The sequence below is a fragment of the Aulostomus chinensis genome, chromosome 17 (genome assembly GCF_037954235.1).
Source record: "Aulostomus chinensis isolate RoL2024-O1b breed Wild chromosome 17, RoL_Achi_v1.0, whole genome shotgun sequence".
NCBI classification, from domain to species: Eukaryota; Metazoa; Chordata; class Actinopteri; order Syngnathiformes; family Aulostomidae; genus Aulostomus; species Aulostomus chinensis.
The window spans coordinates 6,083,835-6,109,863 of NC_141336.1; the positions used below are offsets into that span (position 1 = coordinate 6,083,835).

The 26,029-nt window shown below is 41.8% G+C and overlaps 1 protein-coding gene across 1 annotated transcript in view; it reads left to right on the forward strand.

Annotated features, from left to right (window-relative positions):
* The window catches only part of kcnh5b (potassium voltage-gated channel, subfamily H (eag-related), member 5b), a 146,330-nt gene that overhangs the window by 110,907 nt on the left and 9,394 nt on the right, over positions 1–26,029 (forward strand). The gene's annotated exons all lie outside the window — the stretch shown is intronic.

A 26,029-nucleotide genomic window follows, 5' to 3' on the forward strand; every position in this document is an offset into this window, starting at 1 on the left:
CCCCAGGTTTAGGTTATCCTTACTCACAGATGGTGCACATCAAGAGCAGCACATTTTTCTAGATTATTTAGTGGACGTCTAGTGTAATTTATTTGTGGTTTTTGCCCCTCCCCTGCCAGCACTAGCACCACCGCCATCCCCACCATCAATTAATGATGTCTAAACTGTGTTGTGGTTGCTCCGCCCCCTCCGCTGATCAAGGGAAGGCTTTACATTCCTACATACTGTATGCACAGAATCACCAGTTCCATTTTTTTTTTTACCAGACAGTGAGGAGTTTCACCAGGGGGATGTGGCACATGGGAAGATCATGCACTTTCGCTATGTTCCCTCCACCACTAAACACATGCCTTGGCTGACCAGAGGAGGCGCCAGTGCAGCAACCAGAACACATACCTTCATCTGGCTTCCGACCGACAGCCATTTTGGTCTGTTGTAGTGCTTAAGTGGGCTTGTATCCACTCTTATGCAGTACCACAACCTCAACATTTTGCTCGCTGGCAGACTGGGACTTTCTTTTGCATATTGGCACCTCTCGCAAGCTGCCAGTACCCAGTTCACTACATTCCCCATGATCACTCGTCATGGCTTGCCGCTATATGGATGCACTTCTACACTGCCATCTTTGACTGCTAGGTTGCTCTGAGCTCTTCTACTATGCTGCGCTTGCTTGCTTTCACACTATGCACATCATACATACACTGTACACACTGAGCTAATCATAAAGGACCTATGTTAAAAGGGTTTTCTATGGAGTTTTTCCTCAGTCGATGTGAGGGTCTAAGGGCAGAGGATGTTGTTATGATGCCACGTGAAGCCCTTTGAGACAAACTGGTGGTGAAAACGGGCTATACAAATAAAATTGCCTTGCCTTGCCATGTATCTCTTACTGCACAAGGTTAAATAAGTCAAGCCATTCATCTTTACTGGCTTTATAATTCGTAGTTAACATATGACTGACAATCGTCAACACACTCCTTGCTGCAAGGAGTGGTGCTAACGTTAGCTTGCCGCTCCCTGTTTGAATTTAATTGTGGTTGAACACATGTTGTCCGACTCACCTGTTCTCTTTGCAACCCTTTGGAAGCAGAAAAACATGATTGACAGATGTGTGATTTACCATTAACACTTCATTAACTTGATTGCAGACAGATACCTAAAAGGAATCATGTAGGAATCAATGAGTGAATGAAAGAAATCTTGACAGCACCAAAGGAATTTGCTCTGTATATAAATCATCAGTATCAAGTCACAAATACACAGTATCTATACTTAAAAGCAAGAGTTGACATTTATAAACAAGAAATAAGGAAAACACAGTCATTGTCACTGTATAGGAAATTGAAGTATGAACTTTCCACTCATGCTCGTAATCACACACACACAATAACTGTAGCGTACAGTTTAAACTACGTATTATTATATCTAATACTTTGATATACTCAACTTGACTCTAATATATGTTACAAAATTAATAGTTTTGCTTTTGAGAATAAACAGTAAATTTTTCCAGTGAACACAAGTGATATCTGAGTTTAATATTTTGCTGATACGTGCAAATATATGAACATGGGGAGTACTGGCACTATACCATATTGCAGGTAGCATGAGGATTCAAACTGGGGACTGCTGTGTTGGTGGGCAATGTAATAAACTGCATTTTTGGAGGGTTTTTTTCTTTAAGCACCTTCCCCTTTTAGCCATGATTGTGTTGTTTCCATAGGGGTGCAGAACTTTATATTGCAGAGAAAAATGAGCCCAGAGTCCACCGGAAGGAATGAAATAACCTTTGATGGCCCTTTGTTTTAACCAGAGTTCCCAGGCTTTCTCCCTTGTTGGCTCTTTTATTTGTATTTAAGGAAGCTAAGATGTCGACTGAGTTCATTGTGAAGATGGACACTTTCCGCATGAATGTAACCCCACTGTACCCTCATGTAAAAACAACAGAAATAGCATGTTGGCACCACTTCTTCCCTTCGCCCTTTTGTTCCCAGCGTGTACGACAGCTGCTAGATTGCCACCATGACGAAGATAAAGCTCTTCCAGCAGCAGGTCTGACAGGTCTGTTGGACTCTGAGGAGACCAGGATGTGTGTTGGTCCTAACTGGCCCTGTCACTCAGATGATTACTGCTGGCTCCCAATCTGCCGCCTTCAGCACTTTCTTTCCCCTCACCAGTACATCTTTGTCCTCATAATTCCCTTCTCCCTCTGCGTCCTCTCTGACTCCAATTTCCATCTTGCATACATTTTTTTCTTTTTTTTTTTTGTAGTAACATACATTGTTTATACAGTATCTGGCCAGGAGCGTCCCTCAGAGGGCTGCAAGCGTCCAAATTCCCATCTATATTTGATTGTCCGGAATTGCAGGACAATTTAGGCATCAAAGTTTTCAAAAACATACTTTAATTAATAATTACTTGCTACATATTTAATAAGGACAGGTAATAAAACACCAAATGATTTGATCAGTCCAGCTAAAATATGAAATGTATACTTTTCATAAAGGTTTTACTTCTTGTGTTCTATGCTTGCAACCCTGTTACTTATACTCATGAACTAGTGAAAAGCATATTTTGAAATATGGTTTAATAAATCCCTTACCATTATCCCCCCCCCAAAAAATCCCATTGAATATTTCAGATATAAGCTGACTTGCTTTCAGGAGGACTTAAATTTGGTCTACCCGTAGTGTTAGCATTTAGCTTATGCTGTAATTTTCTTTGTGTCATTCGAACCATTGTTTCTTCTTTTCATGTACTCAAAAAGGCTTGAGTAGCAGGTTTTTCAACTTCAGTGCACGATTTCTGCAAAAACATGATGATAATTCAAAAAAATTCTCTACATGCACAGTATATAAGCACAAGTGTAATGTACATAACTGCATGTTTATTGTTTTGTGTGTAGAAAACTTGAAATTTAACAACAAACACAAAATCCCTGGTTCATTAGTGTGGTGCTAATGTTTCTTAGTAATTTAGAAAAGTTTTTTCCATCATTATTCAGTGACAAAAGCATCTTGACATGAAATTCACTGTTATGAAATAAGTTTTAAATATTAAGGACAAAAATAATTGGCTAAGGTCAAGAAACATTGTGGTGTGGGTTAAAGCTGTATAACGCAGTGCAGAAAATGAGCCTCGAAACACTCCTGCTACACAGTCGGATTGTTGTTGCCACCACCCACCACTTCAACGTGCCTCCAGGTGCAAACTTTTCCCATGAGTGGATGACGGCATCTTCTGGCACTTGCCAGGTCACATAATTGAAAATAAGAAACTGTTCTTAATGGTTTGCCTCATAAATGGAGGTCAAATAAGAACTAATCAATTAAATGTCTACATATTTATTAAATGTAGTTTATATCCCTTAATGTTTGCCTCGTAACATGTTCATAAACTGCAGACTTCTATATAAATCCGTCATGAGCATCCACATGGGAGCCAAAGACTGGACCAGACTGCTGTGACTGACATATACAACCTTTTATTGCATCTATAAGTGGAAGTGTTTATGAAAACAAGAAGTATGCAGGGACAAGTCTTTACATACCGTAACTGCAGCATCAGCAGAGGATCCTACAGGGATCTCCTGCAAAATTAACTCAGTCTTATTGAAGCGCTTCAAAACTCAAAAAGTCATTATGCAGATGACTTTTAAATACAGTATATTCAAAAGTTTCTTAACTCTCTGAAATTAGAATCGGTTTCACGTTTCCGTTATCTTTTTGGAAATTATTCTTGTCTTTTTTTTTTCTAACTTCTTTCTTCCTTTTTTAACAATTGGGAAAAAGTAGTATATTGAAAAATAACAATTTTACAGACACAAAAGACTCAATTTTTTGTCATATATTCTTTCAGCTTGAATTTAGAATTATTTTAGAACTATTGCTCAATCGATGTGTTGAAGAGTGTGTTCTAAAAACTTGGTAAACCGTGAAGATAAAAGGATTCCTACTGAGCAAAATGACTTCCAAATGGGGTCTGCAGCTCATTCATTGTCAGTTTTGAAAAATTTGCAACCCCAGTTTACGGTTTGGAACTGGCCAGGCGTTTTGTGCATGTTCTGTTAAATTCACTTTTTTGACAAGAACAAAAACTCTTAATTGCATTCATCCGGCATACTGCCGCCCATAAATGTGGACATATGATTAAATTGAACCTCTCACGTAGGAATACGTCAGTACAGAAGCCTTACTAAATTACTTAATGGAGTTTTAACTGTAGCTCTACTGCAACTGTGGACTGACTGACTGACTAATGGTTAAATGCATTGAGATTTAACTTGAATTCTGCTCGCCATCTCCATTTCTGTGTAATCTTTTTTTTTTTTTAAGTTAGAATTTCTCTTGCTAACGCTGCAGGTGAATCTGCAGTCTCAGCACCCTGTAGGTCGATGCCTCTGACTCTAATGTTTCTGAAGATTTAATGAAGAAGTAAAAAGAGAGAGAGAGAGAATTAAACGATTCAACAGCACAGCGGGAGTCAAAACAGCAAGCAGCACCCTGGTACTGCAGTCACCAGAGCTTTTATTATGAAATTACTCTAATGTGCAGCTCTTTTATAGCTTCTCCGCGGCTCTTTGACACATTTTGCCCTGTCTGAAGGAGTTAGATTACCTTGAGAAGAAAATGCAGATCTGCTGTTTCCTGGTTGCTGCTTCAGGGTGTCTGCAGGGCTTCTTTTCCTCGAGTCCCACCTCTGTAACTACTTTTGACTGAGAGAAATGTCATCCTCACCAACAAAGAATAATGATTCATCACAGCCAGAATCATGTTAATCAGCAGATCCAACACACACACAGGACTTTACCAGTTGAAACAAAGCCAACACAAAAGACTTTACATTTCATTGTCCATTTACATATTAGACTGATGTTTATATATTACAGTTGCTGTTTGTGTCCATTCAATATGGGTCATAGGCTGAGTTTTGGGCCGACCAGGACTTGGCCAGCTCCAGAAATGGGTTTATCACTGATTGGTGCAGCAGTCGAGTGTTGGCTGTTTAACAGACGTGCCCCTGGGCCTCTTCTACTCTGCTCCACTCTGTGTTGCCAGTTAGAGGATGTTTAACAAACCTGAAAAACACTTGTTCTTCACCTCAAGGGTTCCACTGAGGCATCATCACTAAATTACTGTTTGAAAGAAACAAAATAGTCATTATTTATCATAGCACTTTACAGTAAGGTCACATTTGCTGACAGTTAATGATTCGTTACACATGAGTTCTGGATAAGTATTACATATGCATAATTAATCATTTGTGACCCTCACTGTAAAATGGGGGACACGTTTCAAAGTGCAAATGATTAGTGAAAAAATATGATTGTAATAATTGTACCAAGTCATCCTCATGGCATCACTATTTTGATAGCAAATGTGTTGTGAGTAGCAAATTATAAAATAGTTTCCAATGTCATGTGATGCAGTGATTGAAGGAACTTCACTACACTACACCTCTTCAGCATGTGCAGTGTGATGTTTTACGTCCATGGCAACTTCTGTTCAGTTGTTTAAGCACCATCCTCCGCTGGACTCGACTGTAGACCACTGCCACAGGAGCAGGACGTGCTTACCATGGAGGCTAAAACGCATGAGCACTAGCATCTGTAAACAGTGGACATTTTAAGGTGTTTGGGAGGGAGACTTATTCACTCCACAGCAGTGCCTGCTACTGTGTTAGAATTTTTTTTGTTCTGTTTTTGTTATGAGAATACTGTGTTCTGTTTTTACAGTGGAAAGTTTTTAATTTGTTCCCAGAATGTTCTTCACTAAAAAGAATAAACTTCTAAAAATGTTAGTTGAGGCAACAATGGTCCTAGAACATTCTCAGAATGTTCCAGTTATAACATTTTGTCTGAGTAAATGTTCATCTTTAAAGTACACCATTTGAAATTATTTGACATTCTTTAAACATACTTTAAATGTTGGATTAAAACATAAGAACTGGCAAATGTTAGCCAATGTCATGGGAACTTGGCCTGCAAGATGGGTGGCCTCTATTACACTGGTGCAGCTCCTTAGCAACTGTTTTAAAGACACATAGAAGTTCATAATCGTGCTATTTCCTGATATATTTCATGCTGTGGAACAAAACATTTAAAGCTTAAGTCTGTTTACCACAGAACTTTTCAGGCATTTAATTGAAAACCCATTGAATTGGAAATGGGGGAACCAGATGTAAAACAATACTAACTCATTCTCACGTTACTCTTTATCAGGTATTTTTGTTAGACTCCACAAGAAGGCTACCCTGATAGCTCTATTTTATATTAATATTTGAATGGAAAATAAATGTTTTCCCAACAGCTTAAATGTTGTATGACCGAGTGAAGCCAAATCAATATCAGGTATTATTATAAGACTTGAGAGTGAGTTTCATATCTTTTGAAACAATTTTTTCCTATATTGTATGTTTGCTGAAATGGTGTTTGCTGCTAAGTAAGCTAATGCATCCACTATTATTATGACTGAGGTCATTGATGGCCTCATGTATCCCTTCATCATTCAGCTAAAAGCCCAAACAGCTAAATGCTTAGTGAATTAACCGCTGCTGATTGTGCGTATCTGCTGAACACCGGCCTGCTGCGGTAGACAGCACAAGCTGATCCGAATCCACAGCAAGAGAAATTGGCGGCGGTTGACTCACCGTGTTTGGTCTTTGTTGTATCCGTCCTTGTTCTGCAGAGTTTTAGAAACCTAAATAAACAAGTAAACAGGCCTCGTAACTGTTTCTTGATACAGTGTGTGTGTGTGTGTGTGTGTGGTGTGTGTGTGTGCTGTGAGGCAGCTTGAGCGCTGGGAGGCTTTTACCAGCTCTCTATTGGATTATTCATGTGACCGACAATAAAGGCAGGAGGGTGTGTGCGTGTGTGTGTGTGTGTGTGTGTCTCCACTCATGCAGTTTCTTTTTATGTATTGAGGCAGATTCACTAAGCTGTGTGTTTTTTTTGTGTGTGTATGTGTGCGTGTGCAGTCTTACCATGTGACAAACAGCAGAACACACAATTATGAATTTGCATTTCTCCAAAGTTCATTCCAACAGCTTTCCTCCCTTCACCAAGGAGGTCACGTGATCAGCAGAGTTGGTTTGACTGTTTGAAGGATAGCGCAAAACATTGGATTTTGATCAAATTTGGTGGGATGATAGAACTTTGGTAGAGGAACAACTGCTCCAATTTTATAATTGCCATTGTTACTATGACCACATGAAAATATTATGTCATGTGATGTCAAGCTATGGGGAGAAAAGTTTAAAACAAAGTGGTGAGGATGGACAGAAATAGGAGGCGACTGCACGACAGGAAACTCATGTTGGAGGCTACTGAGTGTAAAAATTTGTTTTGTCTCTGCTGTATTGATGGGTTATGTGTGGTGAGTGTAGGCTCAGTGATTATTTGAAAGCGAACCCTGCTCATTTCCTTTCTTCTTCTTTTTGAATGTTTCATGTGTCAAGTTGAGAGGTGAGATGGTTTTTGAATGGTGCCTCTTCATTACAGGCTGTTGGCCAGCGGCTCACTTGGGGCACAGCTTCCCAAAAGCTTCATCCCCACTCTGTTCACTCAAAGCAACAACAAAGCAAATGTGATCATTAATTTATTGCTGAGAGGAATTTGTTTCAGCCTTTACTCCTCTGCACAGTTGCTTTACAAGCACAGCAGAATTCATCATTACAAGTACGCAGGTGTAAACAATTCTTGGGAGTTTTAGCAACAATACATTTTAAAAAAACATGGCTTTCTGACGTGAACATAATCGTTGTCATGCGATATCAACATCTCTGGAGCTTCAGAAGGCCTGAGGCTCTCTGTGGCAGAATTGATGCAGACTAATTTTGATATATTGGAAAATTTAGCCATTATTGCCGTCATTAGTAAGCTTTCCTCTCTTCTTCTCTGCTACTTTCTGTGTTTTACTATTGACTAAATGTGTCGTTATATTGCCACAAAGCCGGTGTATGAGAAGGATCTGTCACCTTATCTTTATTTGAAAGTGAACAAAACAGAGATAAACTGAGGTCTCTGTGTCGTCCAGGCTGCAAATGTGAGCTCTTCAGAATGCTTGCATCAGCATCATCACACGCTATGCTAACTATTTTTCACATAAACTCACAGAGGCAATCTGTGTCCTCTCAGGTGACTAATTCTTTTATCAGTTTTTGTTTCTTAGTTGTGCATTTCAAAGCTAGTTTCTCCAGTGCTGACAGACAGACTCAAGAAAGTGTTGATGCACATTTGTTTGATCAACTTTATTCTGTATTTGTGTCTAACACTCCAGGCTAAAAGCATCATGGGATATTCAGAATTAATTGACTTGTAGGCCATGGTGATCACTCCACTGTGATATGAGCTAAAGTAGGCTAAAGGCTTGTTTGGCAGCAGGTTTGGCTCCAATTTTCCAGGGCTAAAAATAGAAACGTAGCTGCAGGCTCACTTGCTTATTGTGGAAGAAAGCTTCAGGCCAGATCTCTGCTCTCTGAAAACGATGTCCACAGGCGATGGAAACAATGTACACGCCATCATATGACCACATTAATTAGTCAGGCCAGTTCCTATCTACCATCACCTGTTCTCCTCTATACCCGTCAGCTAAATGGGATCAGAAACATCAGAGTTACGGTGTTTACATGATACAACAAATGAGGCAAAATCTTTTGATGCCATTAAATTCCAGAAAACAAAATTGCTGCTGTGGAAAAATGCAGAGACATCCTCTTAAACCTCACCACATGTGGGGAAAATCTGAAGTTCACATATACCTCAGTCCTAAACAGTCAGGCTGCAATAATAAAACTAGGGTTGTGCTTAACATTCACTATTAAAACGCTGTTGAAAATAACAAAATGTTATTCATCAGATGGGTATCTATCAGCTTGTCTAGCACTAAAAATTATGGGAAATAAGCTGATTTCCTAAAAAAAAAAAAAAAAAAAATTGGCATATTCCTTTAAAGTGGAACCAGAGGACTGTATATGAAGAACAGATAAATCTTCAACTGCCAAAAAGTGAAACCAAAACATCTTCAAGATTAATTCATATTGAAGTCCAGTGCGTGGTTGCTAACATTTGCACGTGAACATGTGTAAAGTTAGCATTTGGGATGCATGAGGATATTTGCACGTCACTGATGTTGGCTGTCATTTTAAAATATATTGGCATCGGAGTTTTGCTCAAGGCTCTTCTTCATCACATAAGGAAAACATTACTTTTACAGATGATTTCACATGATTTTCATAATGTGTGAAACGGGAAGATCATGTACACAACGCTTTCAATATCGTTTGGCTACCTTTTCAAGTCTGTCAATCAGTATGACCTGAGTTCTGCCTAACAGATTTGCGCTATAGCCTTCCTCATGTATTGCTTGTTTCAGCTCTTTCCTGCCTTAACCTTTTCATCAGCAGCTGAAACACTAGAGCTGGGATTAATGAAGTAATTTAACCCATCACACACTCGTAATTGTAAAAAAAATCTGTAAAAAACAAAAAACAAAAAAAAAACTCCCAGAACAATAAGGAACAGTTTAATAATATTTCAGTCACCCTTTTGTTTAATAATAGGACTCAGCAGTATTTTACAAATTATGCATGAAAATACATCACTGTCCATAGAATAGGAGTCACTTCACTGAGCTGCTGAATCAGATGAAATTGGAATATTCATGTGAAGCACCAGTACATAGCCAGTACCTGTGTGAGAGCTTCAGTGTGTCCAAATAAATGTGAGCTGTCAAGCGTATCAAAGGCTTCTATGGGCCCATATAGGGGAACGTCTACAGATGACTGCTGGCATGTGTGTTCATACAGTATGTGCATGAATACATTAAGTGTGTATGTGTGCAAAGTTTGTCAGGGGTCGTCGAGAGCAGCGACAAGGTGCGGTAGAGAAGAGAACAAGTCATCCATGCATGCAGTCTCATTTCCCGCTCTGTCCTGTTTGGTAAATAATGAATTGCTGAAGTTAAAAGCAAAAAGGAACCCATTTTTTCTCCTGAGCTTGTGTCTCTGGAGGAGTCGGAGCTGCATTAAAGAAGGTCAGCCAATGATTTTCCACAACCAAAGATGAGACAAAACTAATAAGCTCTTTAAAGGACTGACAGAGTCCACATCTAAAGTATGTTTTTTTATGTTGCAGTAATGAAGTATGGGGTGTGTTTGTTGTTATAGCCAGGTTCTACTACAGTATCACTGTTGTGTTGCTAGAGCTGTAAAGTAGTCAATTGCCATTAGCAGCAATCTAAATATATGTGGCTGGCTCTTTATGCAGTTTTTGGGGAAACATGGCTCCTACCAACAGTTAATAATGTGCCTTTACTGTCCAGTGACATTAAAAACAACATAAATGTTGACTTTTTTTGAACAATTATTTACGCCTGGTGGGCGGCACAGTGGTGCAGTAGTTAGCACTACCACCACACAGCAAGAAGTTTCCAGGTTCGAGCCCCGGCTTGAGCACGGGATCTTTCTGTGTGGAGTCTGCATGTTCTCCCTGTACCTGCGTGGGTTCTCTCTGGGTACTCCGACTTCCTCCCACAGTCCAAAGACATGTAAGAGGGGACGAGGTTAATCCATACTCTAAATTGACCGTAGGTGTGGCTGTGAGTGTGAATTGTTGTCTGTCTATATGTGTTGGCACTGCGATGGTCCAGGGTGAACCCCACCTCTCCCCTGAAGGCTACTGGGATAGGCTCCAGTCCCCCCACGACCTGTTACAGGATAAGCAGTAGAAAATGGACGGATGGATGGATTTATGCCTTGCAGGCATATTGAAACCTTATGGTTGCGCAATTTTGGCAGCACTGTCACAGAATTTTCTCATTGCAATATTTATATCCTACTCTAAATAACCCTTACAAAATATGAGTTCCACTACAAAAAAAAAAAAATCATCTGCATGTAATATCAAACAATGGAAAGTCTGGAAAGCCTAGACTGTTCTGGAGGGAGATGTCTATCTCCTATAAATACCAATGATAAGAGTGTGTAAGTAAAAGGTTGGTACCTTCATTAATTACTGATTGAACAGTAACAGTACTGTATGTTAGCTTGCATGTTTATCTCGCATTCATTAGAGTCATGCAGACACATAATCCAAGACCCTCCGTGTCTCTTAAATCAGACCTTTCATGTTTTGCCTTTGTGTTTCTACCCAGGCGTCTCTCTCTCACTCGCTCGTCTATTTTTAGAAGCTTCGTGATACAAGCCTCTTCCACGTCTGCCAGAACCGAGCTTGAATGCTCTTCCTGATGCTTACTTGTATTGTTATTTCATTTTCTAATTGATTCAGGATTGCAGTCGATAGTCAGATACAGGACCGCAAAGCAATCTAGAGCCTTTATTCAGTCCAGCTATTGTTGTGAGAACCAATCCAGTGTCCATCCATCACTTTGACTGCTGCTGTTGTGTGATTGTGTGCAAAGAACTACAACTCCACAAAAAACCCCAGATTTTAATCATGTGGAGGATTGTGAGTGCCCCCCCCCTCCCCCCCCCCCACACACACACACACACACACACATACATACATCTACCTCATGTCTTGAAAAGACATGCACACACGCAGGCGGGAACATTTCTGCTTTAGTATCCAGCATTAAACTGCCCACCAACACTGACTCCGAGGTATTACTCCGCCTGTCACGCTGACGCCTACATGGCCATGTAACCAGCAGAGGCAGCTGAACATGAGGCTACTTTAATGAAGCCTTCACATCTGACTAGTCTGCTCCAAGGTGTTTGACCATTTCGTTTGTGTTTAGACTGCTGTTAAAGCTGTCAGTGCAAGAGGATGCAGATAAACGTCTGGGGTTCGGAGACCCTTATGTGTGAAAGGTATACTGCAAGGTGTATGTATGTTGTTCTTCCAGTACACAAACACAATAAATGAACAAATTGCGGAGGCTGACATTTAAAGGGCCAACATGGTCTAGACAGCGCCTGAGCCATACCGCCCCTATGTAATTAACTCTATATGATGTATATTTTCTATATCCCTGCACTGTATTTCATTTTGTTTTATGGTTTAATGAATGCCCTGTTCATTAGAGCCCGTACCAAACACCATCAGGTATTTTACACTTGATGGGTTTAGGTCTGTGGAGACATGTCTTTGCTGCCGAGCAGACGCTCACCGAGCATGCCCTATCAGCAAAGCTGGCAGCTTCTTGTTAGCCTGCTGCTAACGAGCACGTGGATCAATATTTAAATCACCCAGTTCTTCTAAACTTCCATATGTAAATTAATTTGTGGTCTCATGACATAACTTGTTTCTCACAATTTAGTTAATACATGGTCACAACATATCACTTGTATCTCCTAATTTAATTACATTCAGGCCACAAAATAGAACTCAGCTCCTCAATTAATGTATTTGATATTTTTGAATAAGTTATATGGAGAAGCCAACATGTGCTACGTGTACCCTGCCCAGAGGGGCACCGGGGCCCCACCCTGGAGCCAGGCCTGGGGTAGGGGCTCGCAAGCCAAGGCCCGGCCAGGCCTAGCCCGAAAAGGTGGCACGAGCACGTCCAAGGCGGGGGCCTCGGCTGTCTGAACCCCAGGCATGGAAGCTGGATTTTGGGACATGGAATGTTACCTCTCTGGCGGGGAAGGAATTGGAGCTGGTGGAAGAGGTTGAGCGTTACCGGCTAGATATAGTCAGCCTCACCTCGACACATAGCTCTGGGTCCAGAACCTGAGTCCTTGAGAGGGGTTGGGCTTTCTCTTTTGCTGGAGTTGCTCCAGGTGAGAGGCAGAGGGCGGGGGTGGGCTTCTTGGTTGCCCCTAGACTCTCTGCCTGTACGTTGGAGTTTACCCCGGTGGACGAAAGGGTTGCTTCCCTGTGCCTTCGGGTCAGGGAACGGGTCCCAACGGTGGTCTGCGCGTAAGCGCCGAACACCAGCTCAGAGTATCCACCCTTTTTGGAGTCCTTGGGAAGGGTACTGGATGGTGCCCCGGCTGGGGACTCCATTGTCCTACTGGGAGACTTCAACGCTCACGTGGGCAATGACAGCGTAACCTGGAAGGGCGTGATTGGGAGGAACGGCAGGCCCGACCTGAACCCGAGTGGTGTTCAGTTATAGGACTTCTGTGCAAGTTGCAGTTTGTCCATAACGAACACCATGTTCGAACATAAGGATGCCCATCGGTGCACATGGCACCAGGACATCCTAGGTCGCAGGTCTATGATCAATTTTATACTCGTATCATTTGACTTGTGACCGCATGTTCTGGACACTTGGGTGAAGAGAGGAGCTGAGCTGTCAACTGATCAGGTGGCAGGGGAAAACGCCGTGCAGACCCAGCAGGCCCAAACGAGGAGTGAGGGTTTGTTGGGAATGCCTGCTGGAAGAACCAGTCAGAACGATCTTCAACTCCCACCTGCAGCAGAGCTTTGACCACATCCCGGGAGGGACATTGAGTCCGAATGGGCCATGTTCCACTCTGCCATTGTCGAGGCGGCTGCTGTGAGCTGTGGCTGTAAGGCTGCTGGGGCCGGTCACGGCGGTAATCATCGAACCCGCTGGTGGACACCAGAAGTGAGGGGAGCCATCAGGCTGAAGAAGGAGGCTTAAAGGGCATGGCTGGCCTGTGGGTCTCCAGAGGCAGCTGACTGGTACCGGCAGGCCGATCTCCGGGGCAGAAGTCATTGAGGCAGTTAAGCAACTCCGCGGTGGCAGAGCTCCGGGGTGGATGAGATCCGCCCTGGGTGTCTCAAGGTTCTGGATGTTGTGGGGCTGTCCTGGCTTACACGTCTCTGCAACATTGCGTGGACATCGGGGGCGGTGCCTTTGGAGTGGCAGACCGGGGTGGTGGTCCCCGTCTTTAAGAAAGGGGACCAGAGGGCGTGTTCCAACTCTCGGGGGATCACACTCCTCAGCCTCCCTGGTAAGGTCTACGCCAGGGTACTGGAGCGGAGGGTCAGGGCGATAGTCGAACCTCAGATTGAGGAGGAGCAGTGTGGTTTGTAAAGGGCCATTCGGTCATTCTACCGGAGGAGCGAGAGACTGGTCCGCATTGCCGGCAGTAAGTCTGACTTGTTCCCAGTGAGGGTTGGACTCCGCCAAGGCTGCCCTGTGTCACCAGTTTTGTTCATAACTTTTATGGACAGAATTTCTAGGCGCAGCCAGGTGGTGGAGGGGGTCGAGTTCGGTGGCAGGAGGGTGTCGTCTCTGCTGTTTGCAGATGACGAAGTCCTCTTAGCGCCATCGGGCCATGACCGCCAGCTCTTGCTGGGACAGTTTGCAGCCGAATGCGAAGCGGCTGGGATGAGAATCAGCAACTCCAAGTCTGAGGCCATGGTCCTCAGCCGGAAAAGGGTGGTTTGCCCAATCCAGGTCGGGGGGGAGGTCCTACCTCAGGTGGATGAGTTTAAGTATCTCGGGGTCTTGTTGAGGGTGAGAAGCTCAGTCATTCGGGAGGGGCTCAGAGTAGAGCCGCTGCTCCTCCATGTCGAGAGGAGTCAGTTGAGGTGGTTCAGGCATTTGGTGAGGATGCCTCCTGGACGCCTCCCTCGGGAGGTTTTCCAGGCATGCCCAACCGGGAGGAGGCCCCGAGGCCGACCCAGGACACGCTGGAGGGATTATATCTCTTGGCTGGCCTAGGAACGCCTTTGGATTCCCCCGGAAGAGCTGCTTGAAGTGGCTGGGGAGAGGACAGTCTGGGCTTCCTTGCTGAGGCTGCTGCCCACGTGACCCGGACCCACCGGATAAAGCGGAGGACGACGACGACAACAAATAAGTTATATCCCAATAACAACATTGAGATAATTAGTTATATCTGGTGGCCACAGATTAATTAAGTTGAGCGAACTAGTTGCAATTTGTGGCCTCAAATAAAGTAGGGCTGTTGTCCATCCATCCATCCATCAATTTTCTTCTGCTTATCCTGTTAAGGTTTGCGGGGGGCTGGAGCCTATCCCAGCAGCCTTCAGGCGAGAGGCGGGGTTCACCCTGGACAGGTCGCCAGTCCATTGCAGGGCCAACCCATATAGACAGACAACCATTCACTCTGAAATTTGAGCAAAGTAAAACAATGTTATTGTGGTGTGTGTGTTTGTGTGTTTACAGAAACAAAGGCTATCAACTGTGAAGTTATAAGATATATCATAATATTTAGAGCCTAAATAAATCCATCCATCCATCCATTTTCTTCTGCTTATCCTGTTAAGGGTTACAGGGGGCTGGAGCAGTCACCAGTCCATCACAGGGCCAACACATATAGACAGACAACGATTAACTCTCACTGCCACACCTACAGTCAATTTAGAGTATTCAATCAGCCTCGTCCCCATTTCCATGGCTTTGGAATGTGGGAGGAAGCCAGAGTAGCCAGAGAGAACGCACGCAGGCACAGGGAGAACATGCAAAATCCACACAGAAAGATCCTGTGCCAGAGCTGGGATTTGAACCTGGAACTTTTTTGCTGTGAGGCGACAGTGCTAACCACTGCACCAGCATGCCGCCTAATGCTGCTGTGTGACGCTCAAAACAATTTATCAGTCTTTTCAGTATTTGAATTCAAAGCTAATGGTGAAATTATGCTGTGATTGTGTGCCTCAGTGTGAGTTCAAACATGGTCCTGTAGTGATTCTGCTCATGTGTAACTGCAACTGTAAGATTGTATTTTGCCTTTGTTTGTTGAGCCAGACCCCCAATGTTCTTTGTTCAGGCGTCAGGTCTCATCAATTTTGTAGCTCAAATAAGTAGAGCTGTGCAGTTGGAATGGCTGACAACCCGTCTCAGCTGCTTCACATTTGTTCTGACTGCTGCCAAGTTAAAACTGCCGTAACTCAATCATACATTTGGATCTTTCAGCCTTCAGTTCAACTACTGCTCTGCAAAATTTTTTATTGTTGTTTAGGAACAGATAAAGTTGGATAAAAGCAGAAATGCCTTCGCCACAGTTGGATCACTCTTTATTACTCTGAGTACTTAAATTAATATAATTTACACCGTTTGACAGATGCAGCTGCAGATGGGAGTGTTTGGATGTGTTTCAGTGCACTGAGCTGGTGGTGGCTTCTTGCCGCCACACTGCTGCAATTGCATCAATTCCTTTTACATCAGAGCTTGCAGAGGAAGGTGAATTACCACAGCTGGAGTCCAATCATCCTCCTAATGACTAAAGCAGACACAAATACACTAGTTTTCATCATGTGTGTGTGTGTGTAAGTGAGAGAGTGTGTGTGTGTGTGTATATATGTGTGTATATATATACATATATATATATATATATATATATATATATATATATATATATATATATATATATATATATATATATATATAGTGTGTGTGTGTGTGTGTGCTTTAGAAGGGTTAAAAATGTTTGCAAACTAGTTTCCTCCCAACTTGAGAACTTGAGGCTCTGTCTCTGTCTCGTGTCTGCTGGTTTATCATAAACTGTTTAACAAACAAGTCACGCTCCTCTCTAATGGGCTCCTCTGTCATTCCTGCACGCAACTGTGACGTCCTCTCACCATGTTCTCACACAGCCGCTTCTTGCCGGACAATTACGGTGATGAATGGGGGAGCGCGAGCGGTGTGTGACCGCCAGCAGCTCTGCATAAACAACAAACCATCAGCGGTAAAAGTGATGGTACAGTGGGAGCGATGAAGGGTGACATCAGCTGAGAAATGTCTGAGAGAGAGAGAAAAAGAGAGAGAGACTGGCTGGAGGTAATCATGACCCACCATTGGAGCCACTTATGGAGGCAGAAATCGCCCTCTCATGCTCATCATATACAGTAGACAAGTTTCTTTTTCACAGTCATGAGTGCGCTAGTTCAGAAGGCAAAAAAGATGCTGACAGCCTGAAGTGACTATGGTCAGTCTTTCTGATAAATGCAGATTTTGCATTGTATTTATGCACCTTGTCATTGTAACGTTATGTGAAAAGCCGGCTCATAAGTTATCTGATGAAATTGCTCTTCTAAGTTTGCTTGTCAAGATATGGTTATGCATTTCAGTAAAATGTTATGCAAATATTAGTAATCTGTGACTGGAAGCTCCCAAATAAGTTTGCTGATAAATAAACCTAGCTACGTGGGCTAGCAGAAAGCTTTAATCATCTTGCTTGGTTTTGGGTTAGTGTTGATCGGTGAAGTCTTTCTATCTCCTCCACATTTGACGATATCAAAGAATGATGGTAACCTGTCAATAAGCGAATTAAATCAAAGAAGAAATGGCATGATGACCCAGATAGCAGGGACATATGGAGCAGGTCTGCAGATTCAAGGCTACTTTACACTGACCACATACACACACACAGACTGTATGATATACTAGGTGTATGTGTATATATAATATATATATATATATATATATATATATATATATATATATATATATATATATATATATACAGTATATATAAACCTGTGAACTGTGGATAAAAGAGGTTTTTGCATCCCTTGTCTGAAGAGAATGTGTGTCACCACCTTGATAATTGATAGTTGAAGCTGTAATAGCCTTGATTGATATTGCAATTATATCTTTCCTCCTTGTTCTAGAACTTTGTTAGTTGTGGATAACCTGACGATAGGCATCAGATATATTACTGTCCCTTGGTACCGTGCACTTTAAGATTCATGGGAAACAATTTCCTCAAGTAATTCCTGTGATTAAGCATGCTGGGAAAACATTAATACCTTTAACCATCCAACCAACCATCCAACAATCATCATGTCAAAGTTCAGCTCTCATTTGTCATGTAAAGACAGGTGTGCCCCCATAAGTGTGTGTTTCTGTGGATGATAATCAAAGACCCATTAGACACAAGTATTTATCAGCTTAAGCACCCATCAGCATTAATGTATCTTCCAAACCCAGGTGAACATCTTAATTTCATCCAGCTCGATGCTGTGATTCATTTAACTTCTACTTTTTGTCACAAATTCAACCCACTGAGTTCAAGTAGCACTCTAACGGTCCTGGGCTTTTAGAACATAGACAGGAGCAAAACTGGTGACTGAAACACTGTTGAATGTGACGAAGCGGAGACAAAGCATGGGCGACTTTACCTGCAGTGGGTGAGTGTTCAATTGGCTTCATTACCCAGCTTATAAAAAGACCTGCATGTACAGTGGAAAATGTACATCTAGCGTGTGCAGTGGAAAAGGGAGAGTCGTTGCTCAGGAAAAATGTAAATGTCAAAGAAACAAGATATGAATGGAAATTTTTTTTTTTTTTTTTTTTTTACCACCAAAACCTTTTACAGTTGCTGATGTTGTCTAAACTGACATAGGTCAATGGATCCAGTAAGTTGATCCTGTTATGCTTCCTGTTTCCTGTAAACTCCGTTCCTGAGTTCGTGGGTTGTTGTTTTTTGTTTGTTTTGTACTTGTGGCTGAAGGTGTTGCTTTGTGGCACAGACACAACCCTTCCCCTTCTTCCTCTGCCATAGTTTGTCTCTTTCTTGCTTTTATAATTTTGCTTTTCTTATCATAATTACTGTCTTCCTGAGTATTCTCTCAGTTAACTGACAGACAAGATGAAATTGTGTTAGCCATGCATGTACATATAAACAAAATCTATTCTTTTTGTAGACATGATGTAAGCCTCTTCCCTACTTCAGTCCCAGATTTATACTGTGGTAGTGGTGATAGCGTAATGTTTTCTCTTTCATTCCCACCAGTTGAAATATGGCGGCCTGACTGAAATGAAAACATTACTCAACCTCACAGCGTCTGTCTTTTAAACCCGAAATAAACCCTGACTCGTTCCTTCTGCTGCACTCTTTAATATTTAAACAGTTCTGACAAAGCAGTACATAAATATAATGTTGCATCTGTTCCGTCTCGGCCTGCTGCTCTCTTTCTGGGGAAGACGGTGTTATCCACTCTGAAATCCACTTTAGATTGAACTCTATTCTCATAATGAGAGCTTTGAAGTCGCAGGCCTAAAATAGATTTAGTTCCAAGATGTTTAGAGCCTCTGAAACTGAGGGAGCGCACAACAACCACTTGCTTCAATACTCACTGTTCCTGTTCTTCCTCTTTCACAGAAGCAGATTCAGTTTATTCATTTATTGCCTCTGACACGAGCAACATTCTGTGACAGCTTAAAGGAAAATCATGCATTTTTCAACATGAGCTCTATTTTCCTGTGTGTTTGGATAAAAAAATGATTGATAGCAACCAAAATAGTTTGAAAACAAGACAAGGCAATATATTTTGTGCTAAAATGCCTTATTTTTTTCAAGCTATGAGGAAATGGCCACCTGGGTGAGAGGACGCGCCCTTATTTATATCTGATTGGCTTGTACTCTGTGCCTTCGGACATGTAGAAAAAGATGTATCAGGGTCAGAGCCAATCAGAGGAGAGGGCGCGAGTGTTTGCTGAACATGAATGGGAAAAAATCATCACAGTTTGGGAATCTTGGCAGCAGACAAACTTCAATATTGGTTTGTGAATAGTTTTGGAAGTAACATGACTTGCTCTCAGGCACGGTGGTGCAGTGGTCAGCACTGTTGCCTCACAGCAAGAAGGTTCTGGGTTCGAGTCCCTGCTCGAGCACGGGATCTTTCTGTGTGGAGTTTGCGTCTTCTCTCTGTGACTGCGTGGGTTCTCTCTGGTACTCCAACATCCTCCCATTGTCCAAAGACATGCTGCTATTACTGACTCCTTTTTACACTGTGTAATTGTTTAGATCTTTTTATCTGATCAGTAAATGTCTTCAACCACTGTGCACTCTATCTGTTTTTAGCTGTCTATATGTCTGTCCTTATTTGTTGTGCTTGTGCACTTTAGTGTTTAGTCTACCTCAGTGTCAGTAGATGTCTTGTCTTCACTGTAGGATAGAGAGAAACATAATTTCGATTCCTCTGTATGTCTGGTGCATATGAAGAAATTGACAATAAAGCTGACTTTGACTTTGACTTTGAAGAGATAACTTAGGTTAAATGGATATTCTAAATTGACCGTTGGTATGGATGGGAGTGTGAATAGTTGTCTGTCTCTATGTGTTGGCCCTGCAATGGGCTGACGACCTGGCTGGTGAAACACGCTTCCTGCCTGAAGGCAGCTGGGATAGGCTCCAGCCCCCCCACGACCCTTAATAGGATAAGTGGTAGAAAATGGATGGATGGATGGATGAATGGATGATTTGATCTCAAATTATCTTTCCTGAAATACTGTGTCATGCAAAGGAATGGCAGCAACATATTGATGCTACCATTTATACTTCAACCTGCAGGGGTTTCTTATGTGGTTTGGGAGATTTGTGTCACTGTCGTCGTGTAAGGCCTGCGGCACCATTTTCTGTCTTTAATACAGGCATATTTCAGATTCATTGAAGTGGAGTTGAACAAAGTTATTCTGGAAAACTGGAAGAATGTAAGGAATTAAGTTTGGATTCTCCACTTCTTACACCTTTTAGTGTGTTAAGCTCATGAAGCTGAATGCGTCCTACCTGTCCTGTCAATCTTTCTTCGCAATGGTCTTCATGATAGCGGTGGCACTCCCTTCCGTATGCTCACCTCCTTTGAGTAATCAAGAAAGGTTTACCCCACATAAAAAAGTTTATATTCCCAAGTAATTAGAAGTAAGGCAGAAGTGATAGAGATAGAAATAAAAATGTTACCGTCAGCGACCGTATGGGATCCCATGAAAACAGCCTGTTCACTCAGTAAGCTCCAGCATGAGTCTGGTGCGCTGCAAGTTTAACCTTACTATCAATCCATCCATCACTCCCTCCAACTCTGTTATACGACTTTTTTCCTGCCATATGACTTCCTACATTCCTGTGGTCATAATTACTGCTGCCAGGACCGCCTAGATGGCTGGATGACATCCGTCATTTACTGTATATGTGATTACAGGTTGTTATTGCCGCTGGTGTTTACAACCTCTTTGCTAATTCAGGGTAGAACAGACTGAGTGAAACATACAAATGTCTATCCAACATCTATCACAATTTAATGTGCTGCATCAAGGTTGCTTGAGTGCACCTTATACATGAAAGTCAGCACATCTCACTGCATTTGTGAATCTTCGCCCCGAGAAGGATTTTTTTTTAACAAAACCCATTGCAGCAGCATCCTTTGTTTCCAATATTCTCCTGCTTTTTTAACTGCAAAGAAAGCAGACGTTGTTCTTAGTCTGGAAGTAGAAAACAAGTGGTGGTTGGCCTCTGTGGGGGAAAGAGGATCAGTCTTACAGATGATAGCAGTCCTTCATTCTATTTTCTTTTCAAGGTTTCATTTCCACCTCAAATTAATTCCTATAGATTATTTAGCAAATGAGAGTTTTTGGCTCCAGAAGCTGAGCTGACGTGCAAATTGCTGTTGCATCTTTGTATCATTGAATCTAATGGATCTGAACGGCTGCCAGATTGGTTCTGCAGCTAATGATGGTGCAACACAGCAGCTTCGACTCACACAAATACTGTCTATGTAAGAGAATTTACCAGGCAGCACAGATCAATGAAGACTTAGTGTGATTATAGTATTGACATGCAGTAGTAAATCAAGATGTTTTTTACAAGATAAACATATTATATAGTCCAGACTGTGTCATCGTTGTCATCTCATCTCGGAGGGTTTGTAAGCTGCTACAGACTCAGCTTCCTAATTTCTCATGTCATTAAGATATTTAGCACTGCTGAGGTCTCTGGAGAGCAAAAGGAGGAAACCACTGGGAGTTTAGGATGAACTATGAAAGGACCACACTAACATCCAGGCTATTACACACTGGTTGAATAAAAGAATTGGACATAGCTGTGACATCACCTCTTGGTTTGTGGACCCCTGTTGATCAGTGCTTTTTCCATTTTGTGTTTTTTTGTTATGACTTGAGTGCGGGACTGGGAAAGAGAGATGCTATATTTTGTAGCAAGTTTAAAACAAACTGTACTTGGTAGAAAAAAATGAACTGCTGCCCGCAGCTGCACTGAATGGGGATGGGATTTAACAGAATTTTATATGTTTTACTTTCCCTTAAGGATTCCTGATCATTTAAGTGTTTCAACATTTTATTTTCTTTCAGAACACATTGTAAAATGACTGCTGCCTCACACAATTTGAACTTGTTAAATCCACTTACATCGTGTATCTGTATCAGACACATGAGATTTTTCTGCATTTCTTTCATAGCCAAAATTTTAATTATATTCCTAATTTCCTCTGCCATTTATGATGCCAAACTCTGTGTTTATCTAATTCAGACAGCATGCCAACATTCAGATACAACTGGTGGCTGGACATTATTATAGAGCTATTTTTACATTTACACATATAATACTTACAACATACATAAAATAATGGAAAGTACCATATAATGATCCCCTCAAATAGATGCTAGTAAGTTTTTAATCTTCTCGAAAAAAAATAAACCCAAGCGGCTTCACTACCGTGGAGGAATAAACATTTTGATTTACATGAGTTCCGTCAAAAATCTGTCTATTACCATTACTTCATTTCAAAATGAACTCAGGTAATAAGCTAAAAAGTTTTTATGTAAAGGTCTTACAAGTTATATGATTCATGACTTCAGCGACAATTCCATCCCAGAGTTTCAGCTCTAGCTCTGAAGGCGAAACCATTCTGCTGGGAACAAATGTTTATCAAGCGTGAACGGCTGATCCCATATGTTCATTTGTATTATTAGTGCTAAATGTAGACACAAGCTCCTGGTTTCTCAGCCTTAACATGACAGCTGCTCAACTGAGTGGTGCTAAGAGGCCATTTATCTATTGCTTTGTGACTTCTCACACTGACAAGAGGTTCCATATGTGAGCGCTGGCTGTCGACTAAACAGAAGGACGGAATAATAAGGTCAGCAGAAATTAGGCTGAATGCGAGAGATGAGTCAGGCCACTCAACCTTGCAGCCATCTCACACAGCTTTTAGATGCATGAAGCTGCCAGCTGGTACTGCATTGCCAAATTATTTTCTTTAGTCTTAAAAACTCTCTGACTGAGAGCCAGAGGCTTTATCCTGATGATCAGGGTGAATTACAGTGCATCTAATGCCTCTCTTAAAGTTTCCTCTCACTTGAGGAAGCAGCAGCCCGGATGAAGAGGGGGTTCTAAACCAGAGGCCGTGGGTTTAAGCCCCTATGAGTCAACAAAGGGACATGTTGAAGTTTCTTGAAGCAAGATAGGTCAAGTTTTAGTGATTTATGTAGCCGTGACAGAGGTCTCAGGAGTCTACACGATGTACTCCCTGAAATAGACCATATTTCTATGATGATGATGAAATGTGACATGGGAATACATTGTGACATGTAGTCCATTGTTTCCAAAGAGCAGTTGTGCCAGCTCCTTTGAGATCATTACAATTACAATTATTGTTATTAATTATCAATTCATCGACGCATAAAAATCCAGCATGAAAGTAGGGCTGCACTAAATAAACACCCCTGCTGCAACAAACATGTGCTCCTCATCTCTCCCTCCACAAATAGCACGAGAGAGACATGTTGCCAATTAATAATGGTTTGGAACCAAGATTCATAAACTGGGGTAAAAGGTACCAATGGGAGTCCATACAGTTACATCAAAGGGTACACCAAAAAAATTGCAGTGTCCCCTCAAATTCCATCTACAATAAACTAGTGCTATTTTCCCATCTGAATTCTGTTAACATCTGCTGCTTTTTCTTAGCTTCGGACCCTGCTCCATCTCCTTCCTCATGCCTAAATGTACCAAATACTAGAGTAGGGGTACGGGGACAGTCTTCTGGGGCTGTATGCCCAGTTCCTCTTGAGTTTGCAAAAACACAGCCCTTTCGCATATGTTGCCCAACTTGCTCAAATATGGATAAATGGTTGAATCAACTTCACCCCATGCCCACCACAGCAACAGAAACTTTCCATGGATGCAGTACAGGAGCTGAATACCAATTCCCAACTGTCCAAACCATCTGCTTGTGTTTCTGACAGAGCTAGCATAAACTTTAGCAGTGCTGGCCTAGCCACTGATGGTGTTAGCACCATCTGTGGAGGTACACAGCAGGAGGTGGAACGTGCCAGGGGTACAGGGATTAAATACATTTAGAAACAACTGGTTTCGAGGATAAAATATCTGACGAAATTATTGCGAGTGAATTCGTTCGTTTAGCTACACTTGCAACACACAGTTCTTGTGTTTTATTGTACAGTAATTGTTGAAAATAACTTTCTGCCATAACATATATGGGTCATGATCAGAAATGAGCAAGTGCACTTATATCTTTATCAGTTAAACCATAAAATAATCTGCATCTGTGCTCGGGGTGAGTAGAGCATAAATTTGACGTGGATGTGTTTGGTGTGAACTGGGCAGGGTTTAGTCTGAAATCAGTATTTGAAGCCTGAAATGGCTATGGTTTGATCATAAGTTGAAATATATATAGTTTTTTTATTTACAATTTTTAAAATAAATGTACACAAATAAAACGAGTGAAATTTTAGCAAAGTAAAACAATGTTATTGTGGTGTGTGTGTTTGTGTGTTTACAGAAACAAAGGCAATCAACTGTGAAGTTATAAGATATATCATAATATTTAGAGCCTAAATAAATCCATCCATCCATTTTCTTCTGCTTATATTGTTAAGGGTCACGGGGGGCTGGAGCAGTCACCAGTCCATCACAGGGCCAGCACATATAGACAGACAACCATTAACTCTCACTGCCACACCTACGGTCAATTTAGAGTATCAATCAGCCTCGTCCCCATTTCTATGTCTTTGGAATGTTGGAGGAAGCTGGAGTACCAGAGAGAACCCACGCAGGCACAGGGAGAACATGCAAACTCCACACAGAAAGATCCCGCGCCCGAGCCAGGACTTGAACCCGTAACTTTCTTGCTGTGAGGTGACAGTGCTAACCACTTCACCACCGTGCTGCCCTAAATAAATCCTATACTATCATATATTACCTTCAAGATAGTGATTAGATCCATACTTATTTCCTTATATGGTGTGAGCCAAGGTGAGGAGCTGCTCCTCACGTAATAACTTGGGAGTGGGCCCAAGGAAAAATAAAGGTGAACAGGTAGGTTAACTTGTAGGAAACTGTTGAAGAAGTTGGGAAACTTGTGAGCTGATAGATCTGTGTGGACAGCAGAGTGGTTGGGGTGTGTGTCAGCTACTGTGAGGTCGGGGAAGGGAGGCGGGGGCACACAGCTCCGTATTCATCACAGGAAAATGGATAACAGTTTAATCTTGTGACACTTGCATCCATAAAAGTTATCTGTCCAGGATCCAGCTCATCCTTAGGTATATACAATTTTATTGTAGTACTAGGGGGTGGAATATCAATAAAGTATTTGGAAAAAAAAAGAATATTGAAGTTTTTTTTGTTTTTTTTTTTGTCAAAATTCCCTTCAGTCATTCCGAGGACATCTCAAAATTGTAATGCCTCTGGCCCAAATCTGTTGCCAGCACAGAGGCTTGACGAAATACACCTTTCAAAGCCCCTGGCAGGTTCGAATGATTGAAGAGTTTTAAGATTCATAGTTTTTTTTAACTATTTTCTTAAGATGCACATTAAACATTTGACCAGACAATGGGAAGGAAGTGAAGTCACCTAGGTTAATGAGAAGTAAGCAGTCCATCAGTCTGATCCATCATATAAGCTGTGACAGATTCCTGATTTCTACCGGTGAAAGACTTTTTAGTCTTGGAAGGAAACGAGCAAAGGAACAAACCCACCGGTGATAACTTCTCATTTACTTGTCATCAAAGCTCACGTTACTTGTCACAGTTAATTTAATTAAAATCTTACAGGTTTTGCCTCTAGGTAGCTGTGAAGATTACCTATAATTGATGTTCATACGTATGTCATGGTGCTGAGACCTTGGTGGTTCAGGAAACTCCCAGCAGCGAAGGGTGAGAATAGAAGGTGAATGTAGCCAGTTGGGTAGATGAACAGAACAACCCAGCCCATCTTAAACTCAAATGTCAACTCAGTGTGCCATCTATTGGCTGCATTATAATTTAACCTAGAATATCACTTAAAGTGCCAGTTGGCTGGCTGGCTGGCTGCCTGGCATATGTCTCTGTCAGTCCCGATGTAATTAGTGTGAAAGAGAAGCCAGAAGAGAACCTGG